The 21566-nt window shown below is 38.7% G+C and overlaps 1 long non-coding RNA gene across 1 annotated transcript in view; it reads left to right on the top strand.

Annotated features, from left to right (window-relative positions):
* The first annotated feature begins 11942 nt into the window (after window positions 1-11942).
* The window catches only part of LOC124157136, a 212660-nt gene continuing 203036 nt past the window's right edge, over window positions 11943-21566 (top strand). The window contains exon 1 of the long non-coding RNA XR_006864543.1: window positions 11943-12064. This is a non-coding gene — a long non-coding RNA (uncharacterized LOC124157136). The remainder of the gene's footprint in view (window positions 12065-21566) is intronic.

Here is a 21566-nt window from a genome sequence, read left to right as displayed (position 1 = left end):
GGCTCGAGCCATGATTGCAAAATTGTGTACAAAAGTAAAAATGCCTAAAGATAGTTCGTTTGAAGAATTTTTGATTCTAAGTCATAAAAGAATTGTAGTATAAATAGCGCTTGAGTCCATAGGGTTTAACGGAGGTAAAACCTACACAGAAATAATTTTGCGCACTCTAATTATAAACGAATAACATACTTTTGAATAATATTATCTCAAAGTCTTCCGTGGCGTTTTTGCATTGATGATCTCTTCATCTTTCGGGTTCTCGCCGATTTGTTAGTCTTAGGGTGACAACAGTTTCTCCGCGATTCCACCAGTCGTGTTCAGTTCGAAGTAACGATATTGGTATTTTCGCCTCGATTATGTTGTCCTCGTGTATTTTTGGATAGTTATATATAATATAGTAAATATGTTACGAAGGGGCATTTATTTTCGGAGTGAATAAGTGATTTAGCACCCTATTATCCCTTTTTAGGTGAATGCATGAATATTATTCCTTTTCCGACAAAAGCGAATATATTTCGTTGCCTCGGAATTTCAGGGCGCGAGGCTAATCTGCGAAGCCGAGCGTCTTTGAATGACTGGTGTGTTAAGCTGTCACAAAGGCGTGGATTTGAGAGGCGTGGGCCAGAGGGGAAGACGGGCGTGAATACTGACAAACAGACGGAGGAACGGGAGAGACAGGGAAACGTAAAGGGAGGATGAGTGAGATTTTGGAAAGGGTTCAGGCTAGTTAAAAGCGGGATTCACGAAAACTTGTCTGCTTCCTAAGGAATAGGTTTAGGTATTACTCTAAGTCTCTTACAGCGGTAGAAAGGCTCTTCTTGTACGATTTTTAGTCATAAAAAATATAAATAGTACTAAACAACCAACTAAGCCTTTTCTCTATATTTGATTTAATCATACTCAATATTTAAGGATATTCATGTTTCCTTATGCTTCCAACTGCTTCTATTTTATAACTGTGGATCCCAGGGGAAACATTGTTGTGGGGGGCATCCAGTTTCCCCCCTGCGGCCTCACGTTGTGAGGTACGGAGCTTTAGTTTAAATAATATAAAAGTAAGTTTGTTAAAAAGGACTTCTTTTTTGTTACTTTTATTTTTAATGTAGGTATTCATTTTATAAATGCTCTCTTCCTATTCAAATTACAAAAGTAGCCGGCACAATCATATCCCAATTTTTTTATTCGGCAGGAGGGATGCAAGTCTCTTACCATTGAAGGAGTGAAGCACGTGTGCAAGTTTCTAAAACCAATTGCAGTGGTGCTAGGGTTCCATTTATAGGTGTCACCCTCATGATTTTTCCTTGGCCTCGTAAAGAACTTGCATGTTGCATCCATAAACGTAACCATATTCTCACTGATTATGAGCATCCCCGTCCGTCTTCATTCGCATACAGTGCCTCCTCTCCATCTGAGCTCCTTTTACCTCTCTACCTGCCAACTCGTCGTATATGAAATCATCTACCACGACAGTTTACCTTTTCCGATCGAATATTGTCTTGTTTTTATTGCTCGGTCTCCAACTTGGGTGACAGACAGAATGAAAAATGTTTTAGGGAATATACTCGTAAGTTTTTATGGCAGTAAAACCTCTATAAACTTGATGGCATGAAGATTGGTAAACAAATGGAATCTCATCTTGTTTATTTTTTGATAAAACTTAAGGTAATGTATTACTCAAATGAAATTGACTAGAATTAATTAATTTTCTGGATTGCAAAAAATTGTGAGACTATTAAAATTCAGATCAATGAATATAAAATAATTCATCTTTCCATACGACTGAATTGAAAAAGGAATCTTCTTTGTCTCGTTATCATTTGGGAGTCAATTTTGTAGATTTTTCCGAGATATTTTTCAAATATTGTCCGAAACCTCTTAAATTAACTATGCTTGAAACATCAATTCCTTGAAATCTACTCTCACGTTGAACTGTTGTAATTTTTTTCTTATTTGATGTCATCTTAATAGTTTAAGATGTGTTGGTGATGGATGTATCAATCACCCACTCTTACTAGCAGTCCCTTCCTATTCCTCTCAACTGCCAGCGACACCCCGTTATTCAACTGTTAACACATGCGTGCCCTCAGGTTTCATCTTCCAGGCGGTCGCAATGATTTATATCCACCCGTTACCGCTTATAGCCATCAGCCCATGTCTCAATACACTCTGTCCACACGATATCATAGTTTTTCCCTATTCTACCGTTTATTTTTTTCAATATTAGGTGCATATAGCATCTTTCTTCCAGTAATTTTTTATGACTTCGCACAAAGCATGGATATATTCGATTCTCATTGCATTCTGACTCTCTCTCCTTTCTGTAGAGCGTGGGCTACCAAGTTACTAAGAAGAATCAGCGTGGTTTCGAATGATATTTTTGTATATTTTCTTTTTGTGTGACATATTGATTATTCAATGATGTGAAAATGATCTTTATGTTCTTCAATAATGACCTCAGTACTACTTTAATTTATTCTCTGAAACCTTGAGAAAAAATAGACAAAATATTGCACTGGAAACATAGATTCAAATAGTGATTCACCTACTGAATCCTTTTATACAGTTTATTTAAGTATCCCGAGACTAGCCACCATCTTTTCCGGTATAGCCCGCAAATTTCCTCTGAGGAGAATGACGCCTCAGTCACCTAATAGGATAAAGCACTTGACCAGAAATCGAGTTATCCGGGTTCGAATCTCGGTTAAGGAGAATTATGTTTTCCTCAGAGGAATTTTTAAACTCTTTTATCCAACTGCTATTTCGAGTCTGAGTGTGCCACCCCATTCTTCAATCATATTTCTCAACCTCAATTCTGATGTTGTGCTAATTGAGATTCAGTTTCCCGTCCAATTTGCGTGGCGGAGAAAGAGAATGAGAACTTCAGGGGAATTTTGGGAGAGATTAAGGTTTCGGGGTAGGTACACTTCGCGAACCGCTTGCGGTGCCCAACGAACGCTCCGAAACAAAAATCTCCCGAGGCTCTCACCAGCTCAAATCCATTTCCGCGTGGCTCCAAAGCAAAAACCCATTCCTACCTTCCTCCAGCTCACCCAATTACGGAACCTATTCCCACTTGAACGTAAGAAAACTTCTTTGCTGAGGGGCATCATTTGATAATACCTTACCCACCTCCCCCACACCCCTGTTTCCAATACCTCTCTGGATTGCTCCTCCCTTTCTATTCTCGATTCCAATGCACATCTTCACCCACTCAGTATAGCCCATTTTTTCCCATTTCACCTAAATGGCCCAGGTTTTGCCCCATACTAGTCCAAGAAGTTGTAATGAGGATTTAGATTAAGCTATTAATAATAGTATTCATAGTTAAAATAGCTTGGTTTACGTCCGCAAACATTTAATACAATCATCGACCCGGGTATCAACACCTAGAGCCATATACTATGTCTAATGAAATCCGATTGGGTGATTGGATAAAGTTATTATGGACTTAAACCAAGATAATTTAATTGTTAATTTAGAAAACTTACATCTAGTCAAGCCTGATCTAATATATTATTATTTCGTAAAAGATTGATTTATCTTTACATAATATTTTTAGCTTTGAAGTGGCTTCAAATATTTCTAGGCTAAACCTTTTGCGGGTCTTCACCGCTGAATTAGCTTCTTCCAACTGTATCCCATGTATTCGGCTTTTTCCCGACGTTTTCCTTGCTTTGAGGGTCACCTCTTCTGAGGGAATAAGTTAACTTACCAGAGGAGGGAATTCTTAAATTTATAATCGTTCACGGAAGAGGTTCAAACGGAAGGAATGGTTCGGCGGAGAGTTCATTTGATTACACTTGGTGGAATACCTTGTGTAGTTTTCCTTATGTAGTAGAATCACTCGGTTCAGGATTTTCCATTTCGCTTCCAGTGATAGACTAGAAAAACACGAGACATCGGGCAATAACCGAATCGGTACGCATCGCACACCGAAACAGCAAAAATACAGGCAAAAGAATTGAGGCATCCTCGGTGTTCTTACATTCTTACAGATATTCGATAGATATCAGATGTCGATCTTCCCTTAGCTGTTGAATATAAAAATCGGTTGACCATTGATACTGCTGGATTTCTGATTGGCAGGAGTTAATTACCGACCACATGTAATATGGCTTTTTTGCTGTTTAATGTGAAGTTACTATCATGATGGGTATTGTACATTTCCCCAATCGAGGCAATGGCGATCGATGAAAATTTATTTGGAGGTGGTAGCGGACAGATCTGATCATTTACCCCAATACGCAAGAATTGGGAACAGGCGGAGGGGTGGCTTTGGGGGCCTCAGCTCCCCTCCTCGAACTTTCTTCCCATGTGGCGACTGCCCGTCATAGGATACAACTAGCCCTGGGGCACTAATCCTTTGGCTCTCTCTAAACTGTAAAAAGTTGTGAACTGATGTCAGGGTCTTAGATTCGAAAGTTTATTAAACCAGATAATATTAAGCTCATTAGACAGTGCCCTAAAACTCAAAATCTTAAAAATCAGTCGGGATTCAGAAACTAACGTCTACGGAAATCAAGCCATGGATACTGCGGCCGCGTCAGTAGAAATAAACTATGATGATAAATTTTATAACTGCATAAACGAAATATATACCTTATTTAGTGAAAGTTATGTGTTTTCGATGCGAGGGAATTGACAAAAAATCACCAGTATCACCATATCCCTTACGTCACTACCGTTTAACATCCTATCAAGAGAAGAAGGATAGATTTGCTGGGGAAGTTAGAGCTTCATAGCCCATGAGCCGGGGTCAATTTTCTGCAGTAGCAGAGATTTTTCAGAGGTCGTTCGGTGCCTACGCCAGCACTGAAGCGAAGGATCTTCCAGCTCAGCACTCCGTCTGCCTAATGAGACTATAAACCCATAATCCCCTATGCACCCTTAAATGGGCCATTGTTTTCTTTTCGCGCTTCCTTTCTTACCTTCACCTCATGATACAGATAGTATTTGTAGTCGGTTACCTTCTCCAAGCACCAGTGCTATGGAAAGCTGATTACATTCCGCGTTTGATAAAAACTACGGACGTAAGTATGATTGAATTGGTTGCCACTGTTAAAGTTAGAGCAACTTTGTTATTTTTTCATATCCACATGGCCCTAAATTTACCCCATTAAATAAGCAGAACTATGCAAAACAGCCCCCGATTAGGTTTAAAGTTTCCCTGACACTAATTCCGTTGGCGATATCTCAGTAGAACCTTAAGGCATTAATAACTTTCCATTAACGTCATTCCCAAGTTTTACGCAGAAGATTGGCTTGTGGAAGTGAAAGGAGGTAACAGGGTTGAATATAATGTCGTTCTAAGGATGCGTCTGTCATATTTCTTCTCTTCATGATATTTGTTAGGTCCTTCTTATTTCTTTCAGATGCCAGGAGAAGTTACACGAAAAAAACTTTTCGTACCCAGTTTTTATTTCTTTTCCTCCGTAGTTTCTCTAGCGGAGTTGATGAAGGTGGTCCGAAACTCCCACACACAAAGAAAACCTTCCTTCCTATTCCAATGTCTTTCCACTCTTTCCTCCTTTGGTGCCTCCAGCGAATAAAATAGATTAAACTCCAGTATAAAAAGGAAAAAAAACATAGTTTAAAACTTAGTTTGATCGTGCACTATAAATAAATTGAATGATTTCCTTGCACGCAACTTAGCCAATTTTTTGCAAGCCAGTTTTTTCCTATGTCGAATAAACGTAATTATATTTTCTTCGTCGGTGTCTTTTTGAAAGCCGATCTTTTCACCTTGCCAAATCAATTATCAAATCGTTGTAAACGGTTGCCTTCTTATTTTTTCATTGGATTATGTTCCCTCTCTTTTTTTTTCCACATCCATCTTAAAACTTTAACGGAGGTGAAAAGGTATCTGGACCACTCTGGGAGCAGAATTTCATGGTATTTGCGCATACAAAGCTTGCAATGAGAAATCGAGAGGATGTTACGATGAATGCAGTTGTTACATTTTCCTGCTTCCAAGTGTTCTACATTCAATGAAATCCTTTTGAAAATAATTTTTCTGAGTGCCCTCGCCAATTTCAATACTTAAAAATGGCACTATTGTAATTACTGGCCATCAAGTCATGCTCTCCTCAATTGTAGCGTTTAACCTTTTAGCGTACCTCAACATTGTTGATCATTATAATCAATGAATTCAATTAATAAATTGAAAAGTTTTCAATGTAATTAAAATTTTATACTGATCGAAGAATTCAATATCTTCAGTGAATTTTTCAATGATAAAACTCCAAAAAGCTTACGTGACCTCAAAATAGTTATATCACTATGTTAATTTTTTTAATTTTCTTTTCGTAGAATTAAGTTACCTCAACTTTCTGACGTTACCTGCACAATGGCATTATCATTTGGCGTACCCTATTTTGTCAGGCAGTCACGCCTGACCGGCAATCGGGAGATCCGGGTTCGAATCCCGGCTAAGCCAAATATTTTTTCATGGCGAACTTCATCCTTTGATGCACTTAACTTTGGACCCGTGCGCCTGACTGCGTACAAAGTCACTTGTTCCTGCAGTGCTTTGAATTTCGTCGTCGCAATCCAGCGACAATGTAAGGGTTTTTCACCCGGACAGTGACTTAGTAAGCACGACCCTCGCCACATGTGCCACAGTGTGGACTTGTGAAGCCAACATCTTGTTCGGTAAAACCCATCCCGGAGTTCACTCTGAGAAAATGGCTTGGTGGTGTAACTGGTTAACACGCCTGACCGGCAATCGGAAGATCCGGGTTCGAATCCCGGCTAAGTCAAATATTTTTTCATGGCGAAATTCATCCTTTGGTGTATTTAAATTTGCACCCTTGTGCGTGACTGCATACTCATTCCATTTCTAATGCATTTCCTCCTGGCTGCTGTTTTAAATTTTCTCTCATTACATCTTCTTGTGGTCCTGTGGTTAGGCAGAATGGGGTATTTTCGCGGGTTGGTGGTTGGCGTAAAGGAGTAAATTAAGATGGGAGCTAGTGGTGAAATGGCGTGTCGAGCAGCATTCAAGGGAGGAATGGCTTTCATCACTCGGCTGATCGTTCTATTCCGATAAAAAACAGAATGAAGATACTGGGTATGAGAAGGTCAAAGTCCTTTTTTTTTGTCTTTCTGTTCCAGCACGCTTTTTCTTAACTTTCTTTGCCTACTTGAGTTCCTAGGATGGAATCTTGGAACCGAATTTTAACCCACTTCCCACCGTCAAATCGACTTCAAATTTGTGATGCTTTTTGCTTCTGATCACAATAAAATGTTCTGTATTCAGAAATTTAAACTTTTTTCCATTGTGCTCTAATTAACTAAATTTCCATGGAAAAATAATTTTCCATTTCCTCAATAGATGACGTTAGTTATTTTATTTTTTTTTAGATTTATTTTATGCCTCCGGTTTAATTGATTACATGATTTACCATAAAAAAGTATCAAATATGATGACATGAAACATATAAAGCGCGATTTTTTCAAAAATAACCGGATAATTTGCACTTAAAAATAAATAAAATTTTCCATCACTCGAAGGAAAAAGCATGGGTGCTGAATAGATTTGGATGCTAATATTAAGTCCAATTTCTCTCGACTCTAAGGCTTCTGCATTAGCTACCTTTTCTTAGCACAAAGTCAACTAACCAAGAAACCATTTAATCGGATGCCGCACAGTTTCGAGGGTTTCGAGTTAATTTGTGACATGTCTTCCACAGTTATTTAAAATAAGCCTTCTCAACTCCCACGCTTTATTTCTTCGAATGATAGGAAAAGCTTTTTTTTATTTTCAGGGCATCCATATCGTAGCAACGCGAAACGAATGTGGCCACCCTGTGCTGCTCTCAATTGATTTGAGATATCATCCCCATTTCGCAAGGGTCTTAAATGCTGGAAACATTTTACAAAAGAGATCTCACTAGAGTCTGGTAGGTTATATCTTTTACCTTTCCCTGGCATTTACCAAGGATTCTTTTTGCAAATCCCGCATGAGAAAGGTAGGTGGTAAGTGCGTCTGTTCCCACATTGGGCGGCTATCCGGTCAGCGTCAATCTTCTTAATAATAATGGCTGAAAATATACCTTTCCGTAACAAAATAATTCCACAGCGGCAACTGGACATAACGCTGGCTGTAACAATTGAAAGTGCTCCGCAGAATTCTCCTTCCCCTGAGACCAATTTAGCTGACCACATGCGTGTCCGTATAAAATTGAACCAAAATGGTAACTGCTTCATCATGTGGACGTGCTTCCAAATTACAAAAAAATGGGATCTGATATGACAGCGTATAGTTAAAGAAACAAAAAATTTCTTAGATCACCGTAATAACGGAATAGAAGATGACTTGGCTCTTACCCGTAGCATCTAATTACTCCAGAATACTTTTTTCCGACATAAGCGTACAATAGTTGAATAAATTAAGAAATAAAGCCTAGGAAGTTCATTGAACTACCTCAGTTTTTTTACGAGAAATTAACCCTGACATTCTTTTTTCGCGGTTATGTGCTTCAGTTAATATGTTAATTGATTATATTTCATGAGAGTGCTAATGAAAAGCTGTGAAAAGTAAAGTTTAGAGTTTATTTTACTTAAAACATAGAGAAAACGGCGGACGAGGAGTTATACAATAGCAGGACTGTAGAGAAGTTAAAGGTGAAAAGATAGAAGTGCTGACATACACAGACGGAGATATACACGGGATATTGCTTAGAAAGAAATGATTCCTCATCTCAGCATTTACGAAGAAATAAAAGACAGGTATTTCGGAATAAAAAGAAAGCACGATGAAGAAAAATAAAATAACCTACATTATTGTTTATAGATAGTAGAGAATGGTGATAATGGCATGTGTTCATTTTTACTCATGGACGGAGAGAGAGAATGCAAAAAGGAGATGAGGTCACAGGGGAATAACAATAAGAAAATGTAGAGATGCTTCTTAGGGTCTCAGCATCTTCACCACCTTCAGCTTTCTCCTTTCATTCTGTCCTTTGAATGTGTAAGCGTGCCCATGCTCACGGTGTACACGAAGAGCCGTTCTTGTGTAATTGTTACCCAAGGCACGCGAAGCTGCAATTTATCCGTGGAAGTACGTTTATGCTCATGTAAGACTTTGGGTCAGTGGTACATGGAAACAGTAACTATGCAGTTCCATATAGGCCCGCTGTAGTGTTGAATTAATTCTATACATGGTGCGATAATTCTCTCCTAATCCCCACTCCATACATCGAACTGGTACAGCTTAGCCGTATAGAATTATCGAAATTGGGGGATGATAAGTAATTATGATACACAGGGATATATTTCAACTGTGTTTGAGTAAATAATACTATAGCCTGTGCGAAGAGGCGCAGTAGCTTAATTGACTATGATCACAGGAGTTATGAAAAATTCAAAAAAATATTTTCTCTAATGAAAATATTATTCAATTTGGATGAAACTGGCACTCGAAATTTTTATTACATTTTTTTAATCCGTCAGTTAAATCATTAATTTAATCTGCATTTAGCTTCTCATTGCGTGCTGAATTTTTTAAATGTGTTTCTGCGAAATGAAATGCGTTATTTTATTTATTGAATTAATCTCTTGAGAGCTTGTAATCTTGGATTATAATTAATTAATATAACTGGACTCTTCAAATGTAAACATCATTAGCGAGTTTAATAGAACTGCGTTCGTTCAGATTATAAATTTCACAGTACGATTAATGCATGTTTACTTGTTATTTAGTTCAAGGGCATAAGATGGGGAGATGGAACGTTTGAACGTGATTCAGAGATATTCCATGTGTTGGCGAGGACCACATGCCCTGACAATCAGCATTGAAAATACGGAGCGGGGTAATGAGATGCGGTGATGGACGGAGATAAAGATTAATTTTGTCGAAGTCGATACAAAAACCCAGTGACATTTGGAGCAGCAGTTTTTATTTAGATCAAAATTGTTTGGCCGAGATCGGTTTTAGTTATTTGTTGCTCACTTGTTAAAGCTTGCATTCATTTATATTTTTATATAAAATATATGTTACTCATTTTTTATTCCTAATGGAGGGCCTCGTTGTTCTAAGTTCGACAATGCTCGGCGCGAAAACTTCCCGGAAATCATTACTCCTTTCGCTCTGCTAAAATATCTAATTTAAATTCTCTTTGAGTAAAAATAATTCTTTATATGTAATAATTAATAATGTATTGCAATCAAAAATACCTTGAACAACTTTTCTTGAGAACTGGATTAATTTTAATATCATCTAAATTGACAAGCATCTAAATTGTAAATATATTTCAATGGTATTTTATCAGTAGTGTCAATGGTATTTTGAAATTATGTGCATAAAGCCTCTTATCAATTTAGTATTCGCATGGACACATTACTTAAATATAATATAACCTCGTTAAATAAATTTAATTTATTATAATAGTGATGAAAAACACCTAAGTTGCGGCATGTACGAAGGCTATTTTTCTACCTCATATTAGAACTGCAATATCCAGAAGATAATAGAATCCTGTTTTGCGTGTTGGGAGCACGTGGACAAGGTCTCAAGTGATAAACAGAGTAGTTACCGCATATCCTCTTTCAATTTCTTTAAGTTATTTTAAAATCCCCTATTTCCTTATTGCAGAGCTTGCAGCATTATTGAAATATTTATTTACTTATTCATTTATTTATTGAATCATTCGAAAACATTTCAATAGCACAGATCCATTGCCAACAGTCGATACGTTAACTGGCTTCACGTATCATTGCCTGACTCAAATTCTTCTTTCACAATTGTATTCAGTCCCTTATATGTAACTCTCTGCTATAATAAATACTCTCGTTTTTTTTCTTATCACTCTTCAGAGGGAAGTAAGACTCCCACATAATCTTATTCTGTGATTGGAGTGAATGTTCTCGATCGCTCGTTTTTTAATACTAGAATGCCCAAAAAATAACTCGAAGAGAAAATCATCATTATCATAAGTAACTTAATTGACAAATTACTAATTTTTGGTTCAATCGGAGAATACTTGACTCTGAAAAAACGCATTCAAACTTCATTTTTTTCAATTATCCTTATTTAATGCATCCATATTACCTACATCCCAGGTACTTAGAAAACCAGAAACTCTGAAAACATGGTTTTTATTATAGACAGTCATTGCAAAAGTGCTTTGAATAGCCAAAAACAAGGAAAAATTGAGTTCTCGCCCCATTTCTTCTGTTCTGGCATTTCCATTCAAAATCATGCTGGTGCGTTCTTTTTGTCCTCCTCTATATTACGCGCCCATCGCCTTTGCCTCTACAATTTTTCCTGCCAAATCTTTTATGTTTCAGGACTATCTATCGACACCAGGTGTATCTATCAATAAAGTATCTCTACGGACCCAAGATCTGATCATATACGGATGAAAAACGAGAGATAGTTCTCATTTATTTTTAATCCTAAGATAATTGATGAATTTTGCCACGTCTAATTTTCTAAGTCAATATTTCATGAAGTTACAGCCATTAATCACCATGAATTGCCGTCGCGGTGAGCGAGGAAAAAGCGGTCATTTTTAAATTCCCTATAACTTGTGCAATAAAAAGGCTAAAATATTGACTGTGCCTTGAATCATATAGTAATTCGTTAGTGACTTCTTTGGTAAAGTAGTTATGGTAACCATAAGAGATTTAACTATAGGAAAGATCTCCCTAAAATTCTCGCCTATTTGTTATAAAAGTTACAGTTTGCCTTCATTTTAGTGGAAAAAAAAACTAAATAACTTGTAACTTTGAGGAGCTAATTTTATGCAGTCATGTTTTCCTGATGTGCACTCATGTTATGCCAAAGAAATTTTAGTATTATTAACCGGTGCGCTATTCAATCTGATCCCCGCTCCCAAGTTAGTTAATTAGCTCCTTAGTTAATGTTTCCAGGATTCGCCTATCTAATCGCACATTTTTTATCTATTTTCTCTGTCTGGTATCTTTCCCTTACAGATTCTCAACGCGATGGAGTGCCGTGGTGCCGTCTTCGATGAATCTGTGGAGCACCGCCCGCTACCGCTGTCTGCTGTGACCCCGTCCTTCCAGACCGTCTCTGGCCACGGTGACTAGATTATCGTCGGTAAGTCTACCCATTCGATCATCCGTCCCATTCTTAATACCCCTCCACGTTGGCTCAGTTGTTTCTTTAAGGGGTCACTATTAATGCTCATCACTGCGCTTGCTTCCTCTGATACATACCAGTCACGTCCACAAACTGTTGGCTTCAAAATATAATCAGGTATTTAACAAAAAAAACAAGTGAGGCCGTAGTGAACGAGAGTAGATTAAGGAGTTCAATCCTTCACAGAAATGTTTTGGAGGCAGGGTCGTCAAAGCACCCCCTTCAACTTAAGCCCTCTCACTATGATCCTCTATTCAATTAAGCCACCTACCTAATTTCTTTCAGTCAACAGTTTCAAGTCAGGCTTGAAAGATTATATTGATACACTGTACACAACTCTATTTTTGTCACAGGAAGAAAAAGTAAGATGTTCAACTGTTTGTCATATTTGAACAACAATTCTATTGAAACAAAGGCCTGTGATCCGCTTATATTCTATTCTCTGAAAGCCTTTGATGATGCCAATTCTATTTCTGTGTTTGAGCGTCAATTCCAACAGCTCGCTTCCAATCACATGGCAAAGTAGATATAAAAGTTTCAGTCAAAGAACAAGGATCAGGTTTTCATGAGACCCAAAATTGGGGATCGTTGCAGCATTTGAGCCAATTTTTCACAGTTATTTTATGCTGTGTTTATTATTATTCCTTTTCTTTCACTGATCCACATCTGGCAGCGTAACCTCAGTCATGACCAGGAGTGGATTTCATAGAACAGTGAGGCCACCGAGTTCCCTGAAGGATGTCAGCATTTGACACCTCTTCAACATACTGGTCATTTTTTTGATCGGACTATAAAAAAATCCATTTTTTAGTCAAGCATTATATTTTTTTATTTAATGAAAGACACATTTGCAAACTATTTCCATTATGTTTTACTTTTCTCTCGAAAATTCTGTTTTCTAAAGCCAAATATACGACATACTTCTGCGATACGAAGGCTTAAAAGCAATCGATTCCCCGAGTGATCAAGACTGATAAAAATGCAAACTTTTAAACAATTTTATTTTGGGAAACTTGCTTATTCAAACAAGCTTGGCTTTTCCCCGAGAATTCTCGAGATATATTCACTTGAACAAAATACAATAGCGCCGAAGCTTTTCCCGTGCATTCTCAATCTTAGACTATAACACGTTTAAAGTTTTCCGCGGAATACAAATGCCGCGTTATGGGGAAAAGATGAGGCCGAGAATTCTGATAAATAGGAGTGTTGGCGACTGCTGGCTCATTACATTGAGAGAATATTTAAATTTTAATTTCGGATATTGTATTTTTCCACTATTTTTATACTTCCGTTTTTTAGCCTCTACTTAAGACATTAATTTAGAAGGAAAATATGAGCAAGTATCATAATATGCATAGTAGGGCGGATCGCAAAAATCGATTTTTTTCAAATCCATCTGGCCCAATGAAAAAAAGTTGTGGGACCGATCAAAAATAAGGCCTGAAAATTTTCAGACCTGTACGTGAACCCCTGACCCTCGCTCAAATGCAATTTAGGGGGGGAAGGTCAAAATTCGAAAAATATAATATTTTATGGTCATTCCCTATAGATTTTGGCGAGTTACTGCCCTTTTTGGGCAAAAATTTCGTGCATTTTGACGTATCTGCCACCGTTTAGCCACAAAATGCCTAATTTGAGTCCGCGTCCGCGAAGAAAATATTCCAACGCCCACGCAGCGTCGCGGATACCAGAGCCGCAGGCCGATCCCTTCCCCTCCACGCTCGCTTCTCCCCCTCCCATGCCTCTGATACAGCAAAATTCATTCCGCGCATGCTGCTAGGAGGTCGTTTATCTTTGATAATATAAATCAGAAGATGGTAGAAGGTAAAAAACGATGCGTAGTGAGACGACTTATCCCTTCTTTGGCTCCTCGTCGGCGTTAAACAAATCGATGTTACCAACTTTTAGAGAAGTGATGAAATAATTTTAGACCTGCGCGCGCAGGAAAGGAGACTACGGTCTTGAAGACGCCTCTCGAGTGGCTATGAAGGTGTGCGAACTATGGTGACGCGCTTCTCTTCCATTATGAATGTGACTAAATAGATTTAGCGGTATCACAGGAAGTACTAAAACTTACGGAAAATCTAATACTACTAATAGGCCAAAAGTAGGGTTTTATTGAAGTATAAGACTCAAACAATTTTAAAGGAACATTTTAAATTATGCGATATTTTTGCGTGTAAGTGCATGGAGGAGCATAAGGTTCCCCCAATGAGAAGTATTTTGAGAGACAATCTGACGAAAAGAAAGATGATGGCTGCTGGATTGAACCCTAAAGAAACTCGACAACTGAGGAAAAAAGGGAATCGTAGGAGAGCGTTGAGTCATCATCGTCAATTCTTGTACGGGAAAATAGTATCAAAAATTTTCTTCATCTATTCATCCGAAGAAAATTAAACTGGCGAGAAATTAGCCGATTTGTATCTCTACTTTCCTCATGAAATAAACATTAAGGACTATAACCTCAAATTGGAACTTCTTCGCGGAAAATGCGTCTGCCAACTGTGATAGAGGTATATGCAAGAACCAAGCAACAGCAATTATCGTTCCCGCAATTTTAGCGGACGCAAAAGTCATAACTTCGTAAGATACATCAAAGCTAGTGTACCAGAATTACTTACGTAGACAGAAAAAGATGCTAATTACTGTGAATAAGAAAAGAGAGGTGTCACCAAAGGGCCTTATTTTATTGGAATGAAAGACTATACTCTTGTCTGATGAAAAAAGGGAAGAGGACTTATCAATACAGGTTTAGAGGGGAATGTGTGGTGTTAGTTGAAGAAAAAGGTCCCACTTTTGGAGGTTTGCCTCCCCCGTTGGAGGATTAGCAAAAGTTATAAAATCTGCGATTATCGATTCCTTTCCGAGTGAAAATTAGCAACACAGAATTAAAAAGGTACTTGATTATGATGGTACTAAGCGAATAGCGCCCAAAAAGGAGGCATCATCCCTTTGCTATAAGCATAATTACAACATCCCTTGCAGTGTGGGTAGACTCTTCTCGGGATTCCCACCGGGTTAATTTTTCCATAATGGCCAACATTTCAAGCTCCGACTGGGGGCTCATCCTAAGGGATAAATTTTGTTGAACCCCGAAAAGAATTTACACACATCATTCGCCGGGAAAGCATCAAATCGTATTTCATCCCTTACAGTGGTCTATTTACTAATTGCACTAAGTTGACTTGGATTTGCGACATATACGTTGGGAGGGTAATCTAGGGACCCAATTTGCGTTTCTGCAAGGATGCGTTTGGCGACCAATCCGAGATTTTTTTAATTGCTGGATTTTAATATCGACGTAAAGGACTACCCGCTGGTGATATATTGGAGAGAGACTCCGGTTCCTTCGGCTATATCTGAGGTTAGAGCTGTGGAATTTAAAAATCTATTGATGAAAGTTCAAATTTGAATTTCAATATTCCTTTTATTATACATACGAACGAGAGATTCGCGAAAGAATTTACCAAAACTTTGTTGAAGGCAGCAAAAGACGAGGAATGACACCAACATAAGAAATACAGACTGGAAAGCAGGTAATTGAGTAATTCCTTCATGATTGTTCCTCACTGGACGATGCTGATACATAAAATATTAGTAAGACTAACGAAGAAAGACGCACGTGGTGTGAATTTTGGTGCATCTGGGGCGTTCGAGAGGGGAGCGGGGAGGTTACGCCGGCAGCCTTCACCCTTATTCATCCGTTTAGTCATAGCTGTCGGACAATACCGGAATAGAAGTGCATAACCTAAGTTCCCAAACTTTCATAGCCACTCGAGAGGCGTCTTCATAGATCGTAGTCTCCTTTCCTGCGTGCGCAGATCTAAAAATATTTCATCACTTGTCTAAAAGTTGGTAACATCGATTTGTTTAACGCCGACGAGGAGCCAAAGAAGGGATAAGTCGTCTCACTACGCATCGTTTTTTACCTTCTACCATCTTCTGATTTATATTATCAAAGATAAACGACCTCCTAGCAGCATGCGCGGAATGAATTTTGCTGTATCAGAGGCATGGGAGGGGGAGAAGCGAGCGTGGAGGGGAAGGGATCGGCCTGCGGCTCTGATATCCGCGACGCTGCGTGGGCGTTGGAATATTTTCTTCGCGGACGCGGACTCAAATTAGGCATTTTGTGGCTAAACGGTGGCAGATACGTCAAAATGCACGAAATTTTTGTCCAAAAAGGGCAGTAACTCGCCAAAATCTATAGGGAATGACCATAAAATATTATATTTTTCGAATTTTGACCTTCCCCCCCTAAATTGCATTTGAGCGAGGGTCAGGGGTTCACGTACAGGTCTGAAAATTTTCAGGCCTTATTTTTGATCGGTCCCACAACTTTTTTTCATTGGGCCAGATGGATTTGAAAAAAATCGATTTTTGCGATCCGCCCTAATGCATAGTCTTAAAATTAAATTCTCACTAAACGATCATCAGTGCAATGATTTTCAGCTTCAACAAAAAGGCGAAAGTCAACTTATATTGGAAAATATTTAGGTAAGTGCAGTAACTTTCCACAGGAAATAATCTGTATCAATCTCGAATACCTTGTGAAGCTAAGGATGCAGAAGTCTGAGGTCGCGACTTCCTCTTCCCTGAACTCTAGCCCAAGTTTGCTCTTCGAAACCATAAGGTTGAGCTAGCTAAGCCAAAAGTATCGTGTGAGGGTAACTCATTGTTTTAATGGAAGGAAAAATTGTTCAAGGCCATTATTGAGGCGTGCCATTTTCGCATCTGGGATAACTTCTTAAAGGAAACCTCTGAAGATCCATCTTATAAATTGGACCTGAAAATTTCATCGTATTGGCTCTTTGATTTTTCGACGGAATTTCTTTTTGCATTGAAATGAAGACTTCGGTTTAAATTTGTTTTTTTATCTGCGAAATCAGCAAATAGGCAAACTTTGAATAAGTAAATATATCATAATAGCCGACTTTAGAGTTTTATACTTCGTTTTCTTGCCATTATCTATCATCAATGCTCATTGAACTTAAAAACTGATATATTTTGAAAGCCACTTGATAGAGCTAAAAAGTAGTTCAAACCATGAGCGGTTTTAAGAAGCATTCAAACTAACGACAATTTCCTTTTTTCTCTTTAAATCGGTCTAAAACATTAAAAAATTTAAATTGGTTTTGCGGATGCAAAACGGTACTGAGTTGTTTTTCAATCACAATAAAAGTCATCAAACCTGGATTTTTTGGTTTTTTCATTATTCAATCTGTATTGCGCTTAATTGCGCTTGAATTCAATTTGTTATATTTCTTGCAAGGCTGCCATGATTTTTATATTCATTTTTATTCAGTAAATTTTGAACATCCCAAATGTTTAACTGTTAAATTCAAGGTTTCCATCATATTGTCGAAGTTGAAAAGTTTTTTCCTCCGATAAATGGTTAAGTGATTATTTTATTTGGGACTTTTTTATTTCAAGAATACTTGCTCGCATTTTCTCCCAAAAAACATGTCCAAGGAGAGGGCAAAACACAGATCCCTAATAACAGTGGACAAATGGAATATCATAGATTCACACGGCCTTAATCAATGAAATCGTGCGTTCAAATTCAGAAGATTTAAAGTATAAGTATCCCATGTGTATATCGTCATTAATTGTTGTGCATTCTGGCAATTCATTGAAAATTCCTGAGTCGTTCGGTGAGATCGGCAGGCACTGCGGTGGATCGCAGCAGCGAAAAAATAGCGAGCCGCTGCTTGCCCACTGGGACGTCTGTCCGACGATTAAGAGTGGGAAAGAGACGGATGGCCTGTCGAACGGCGATGGCGCATGGGGTAAGAGAGTGAGGACACAAGACCAGCCTTACTCTCAAAGGCTCACGGGAAGGGACTCGTTCCCAAAGCTGTGGTTGAGAGGCAGAGGCGTCCAAGAGTGGAGGTCATGGGCGCAGAAAACCAATCGTAACATGAGATGAAATGATCGCTGATAAGAGAGGGCATCTTACATTCATATATGGTATTGCAATCCCAAGATTGGTTTAATATAGCGCTCCATTTTTCCCTATCCCAAGTCTAGTCATTTATCTCCCTAAGTCTAATATTCCCCACATGCTTCTCGATCCGTTTCAGGTACTTGTCTCTCGGTCTTTCTCCGGGGAATTTCCCATCAATTTTTCCTTCTATTACGATTGCTACGTATCTGTAGTGCCTCAATATGCGGCTAATCCACCATATTGATGGCTAAGTCCTAACAACGCGTATCTCAAAAATAGCAACTTTTCAGGAGAGCAAAAAAAAACTATTATTTTTTTTACTTGTACACTAAAATTTAAAACCAAAAGTTCGTTTAATTGAAATATGAGCATTCATTTTCTAACAAAGAGTTGTTTTTGCTTGTATTTTACCTTTTTAATGTCATTACACTTTGTTCAAGATACCTGTCTCAAACCGGCCGAATTTGACACACGTGTTCTTAAAAGACAACGATATTCTTCTTGAGAGTGCAGTGATACATATTTTCCTTTATTCTCTTATTCTTCAATATCTGTCCATTCTATCTTCAGCTTCGTCCTACAGCCCTCTTATATACTTTCAAGAACTCTTGATTCATTAATATGATGAATCTCCTTTTCCATGTTGAGCTCAGAATTATTTCTATTTATCTCGTAGTATTTTCTGATAAATATATGAAAGATAATAAATTATAAATTGAATAAAAACAATTAGCCGTAAAACTAAATGTGCTTCATACAAAGTATAAGGCACTTTACCAAGCTATGTCGCCAATACAGTGAGTCCCAACGCAACGCGAACAGCCAAATCTCATGCTCCTCATAAGCGTTTTGCTCAACTTCCCGAGCTTCCTAGGCTTCCCTAAACGGTGGAACTTCTCCTGAAGTTTAATTTAGCAGTACCCGAGACGAAATAAGTGCCGGGTGATTGAGCGTCTCATTTTGCAGGTGAGAACATTCCTTCCCAGTCCCCTCCAATGCTGTTCAAGCATGGTAATTTCCCTCTCACGGGGTCGCAATTCAAAGGGTCACGAATTTCAGTGCCGATTTTATGGGTGAATTAAGTCCCGTGTCAAACGGCTGAGGCCTCCTTACTTTTTCTTTTTACCTCCTTACTAACTCATCCTCCCCTATAATTTACCCGCATCGCTTTCTTAATCTCCATTCGTTTTTCCTTATGCTTGCAACCCCTTTCCGATTTTCCCCGTCGCGAAGTCCTTCGAACCATTAATGTATACCTATCCAGTGTCGATCCCAGGTGAGGAAGTTGACATACTGGGGTTGCAGTGCTGGCTTTTCACCCTGGGGACCCGGGTTCCCACCTGCAGATACCCGAGGTGGTAACGAATGTTTAAGAGGTCTCCCCCTCCTTGCAGATAACCTAGATTTTGGGGCTTAAGTTCCCACTAAATTTTTTCGATATTATTATAGTTCATAATGCCTATCAAAGCCAATGCAGAATTTGCCATTCAGTATTATGCAAACAAAACGTATAGCTAATTTAATGAAATGTCCGGTTTTCCGATGCGTTCGATTTGACAAAAAATTACTATTATAGATAGCGTAAATTCTTCCCCAGCACCCCAAACCAAGTTCTGGCTAACTACCTGGCTCAGTCCCTAAGTACTGTGTGGTGGGCATTTTTATTTAGATATTTTCATGATTTTATTATCTATATGTTACGGCGAGTCGATTGCGTTCGAAGTCGGGATGTAGCCTCTTTCGAAAATATTTAGTCTTCAAATATATGTATAATTTTTGGGTACACATAGTAAAAATTGCTCATCCTTCCATCTTTTTCGAGACGGGAAGTAGCTAATCACATTCAAATATTCGATAAGTTATAAAAAATATGACACTTTGGGAATCTTTTCCTTTTGAGTAACGAAGGTTGGATTACGGTCAAAATTGGTTCATCTCTTACAAAGGTCCTCTGCCTTTGGTAAAAGATATAATTCTTATTCCCCCCTTCTTTTTTGGGGATGGATGGGGCATGTATCGCAAAATGATTTATCTTACCGATAGGGTAGAGTAAATGAATGAGGTGACTAATAGCTATGATCTCAAGCTTGCTCCAGAAGGGAAGGGGGAGTGGAGAAAAACCCGTCGTGTGCATTATCCTCCTCTTAAGGCCGTTTTAAACGAAGCACGGAATTGCGCAGGTTAGAACTGCATTAATTTCTAAAATGGCGTGGAATTGCGCGAATGCATGAATGAAATTAGAACAAGGGCTATTTTGCCATCTCACGTCCACGCATTCTCGCATGTGTTCCAGCAATTCACCGCTTTGCACGACGCAATTTTGACTGCGCCTTCGTACACACGACAGATTGTGCAAGTATGAGCCCCGTGTAAAACGGCCTTTAAAGAAAGTTGCTATGGGGGCCACGGATTTACGTCCAATGCATCGGACGGAGTATTGTTCATACTGGGATTTTGTGAATATCTCTCCAGATAGCACTCATGCCTAACAATCATTTTCTGTGTTGCATTCTCAAAGGATTTACTGTGGCACTTGCCCATTGAGAATGGCACGGAAGGGTTGAAACCGTTTGGGATATAAAATTACAGTAGAAAAAAAAATTCTATCTCGCAGCAATGCCATCATAACGTTTTATCTTTTATTTTGCTCGTTTGAGTCTAAAGACTTAGGTATGTGGCGGATTTCGCCAAAAGACCGCATTCTCTTGTAGTGCAATAGAAGAACGTTGGAGGAATATTAATTGAAGAAGTTTGTCCTACACTCTGCTGGAGTGTGTTCTCTTACCTCCTGCTTCTTCCCGGGAGCATCTGTTACGAGGTCCAATGCCACGTGGATCCACCTGTTGCGGGTCCTCTTCCCTGCCGCCCACTGAAGTTTTTTCTCTTCAACGACCGGCGTGCGCCACCTAGATAGAAAACGACTCTCCATCTCACGGATGCATTCACTGGATTTTCGACGTTGCTGTCCGTATGTGAAGTTCTATTCAAGTAACGCGTTTTAGTGAAAATGTAGCGTGGTATGCACGGTATAACGAAACCTTAATGAGTACATTAAATTAAAGGATAATGGCGATACTTAATTTACTACATACTACCCCGCAAGCCTCATCAATAGGTGTGTAGCTAGGGCATTAGGACGCTAGCCGGTGACAAGTGAAAGTAATATACTGAAACGTAGTTCCGCATAGCATTTATTGTACTCCTTTATTATTCGGGGGTAAACGAATTCCTCTACCTATCCGTTCGGCAAAATATCTCTCTTAAATTATCATTTCTATTGGACCCGGAAAAAAAGTGAGGTTCTTATCTGACGTTCTTCGTGTCGCTCTTAAAGATATCCATTCTCAATTGCTCAAGCAATCTAAGCCTAGCGCTCAGCCTCCTTGTATCTAGCGCCTCCCAGCTAAATTCACTTAACATCTGTGCAACGCTTTCTGCACGCCTGTAGCAGTTTTTGGCGCTCAGCTTGGTAATGAACTTGGAAAGAACCTGGGAAAATAGAAGAAAAACCAA

Source organism: Ischnura elegans, chromosome 4, assembly GCF_921293095.1.
Source record: "Ischnura elegans chromosome 4, ioIscEleg1.1, whole genome shotgun sequence".
Lineage (NCBI taxonomy): Eukaryota > Metazoa > Arthropoda > Insecta > Odonata > Coenagrionidae > Ischnura > Ischnura elegans.
This window is presented reverse-complemented; position numbering and strand designations above follow the sequence as displayed.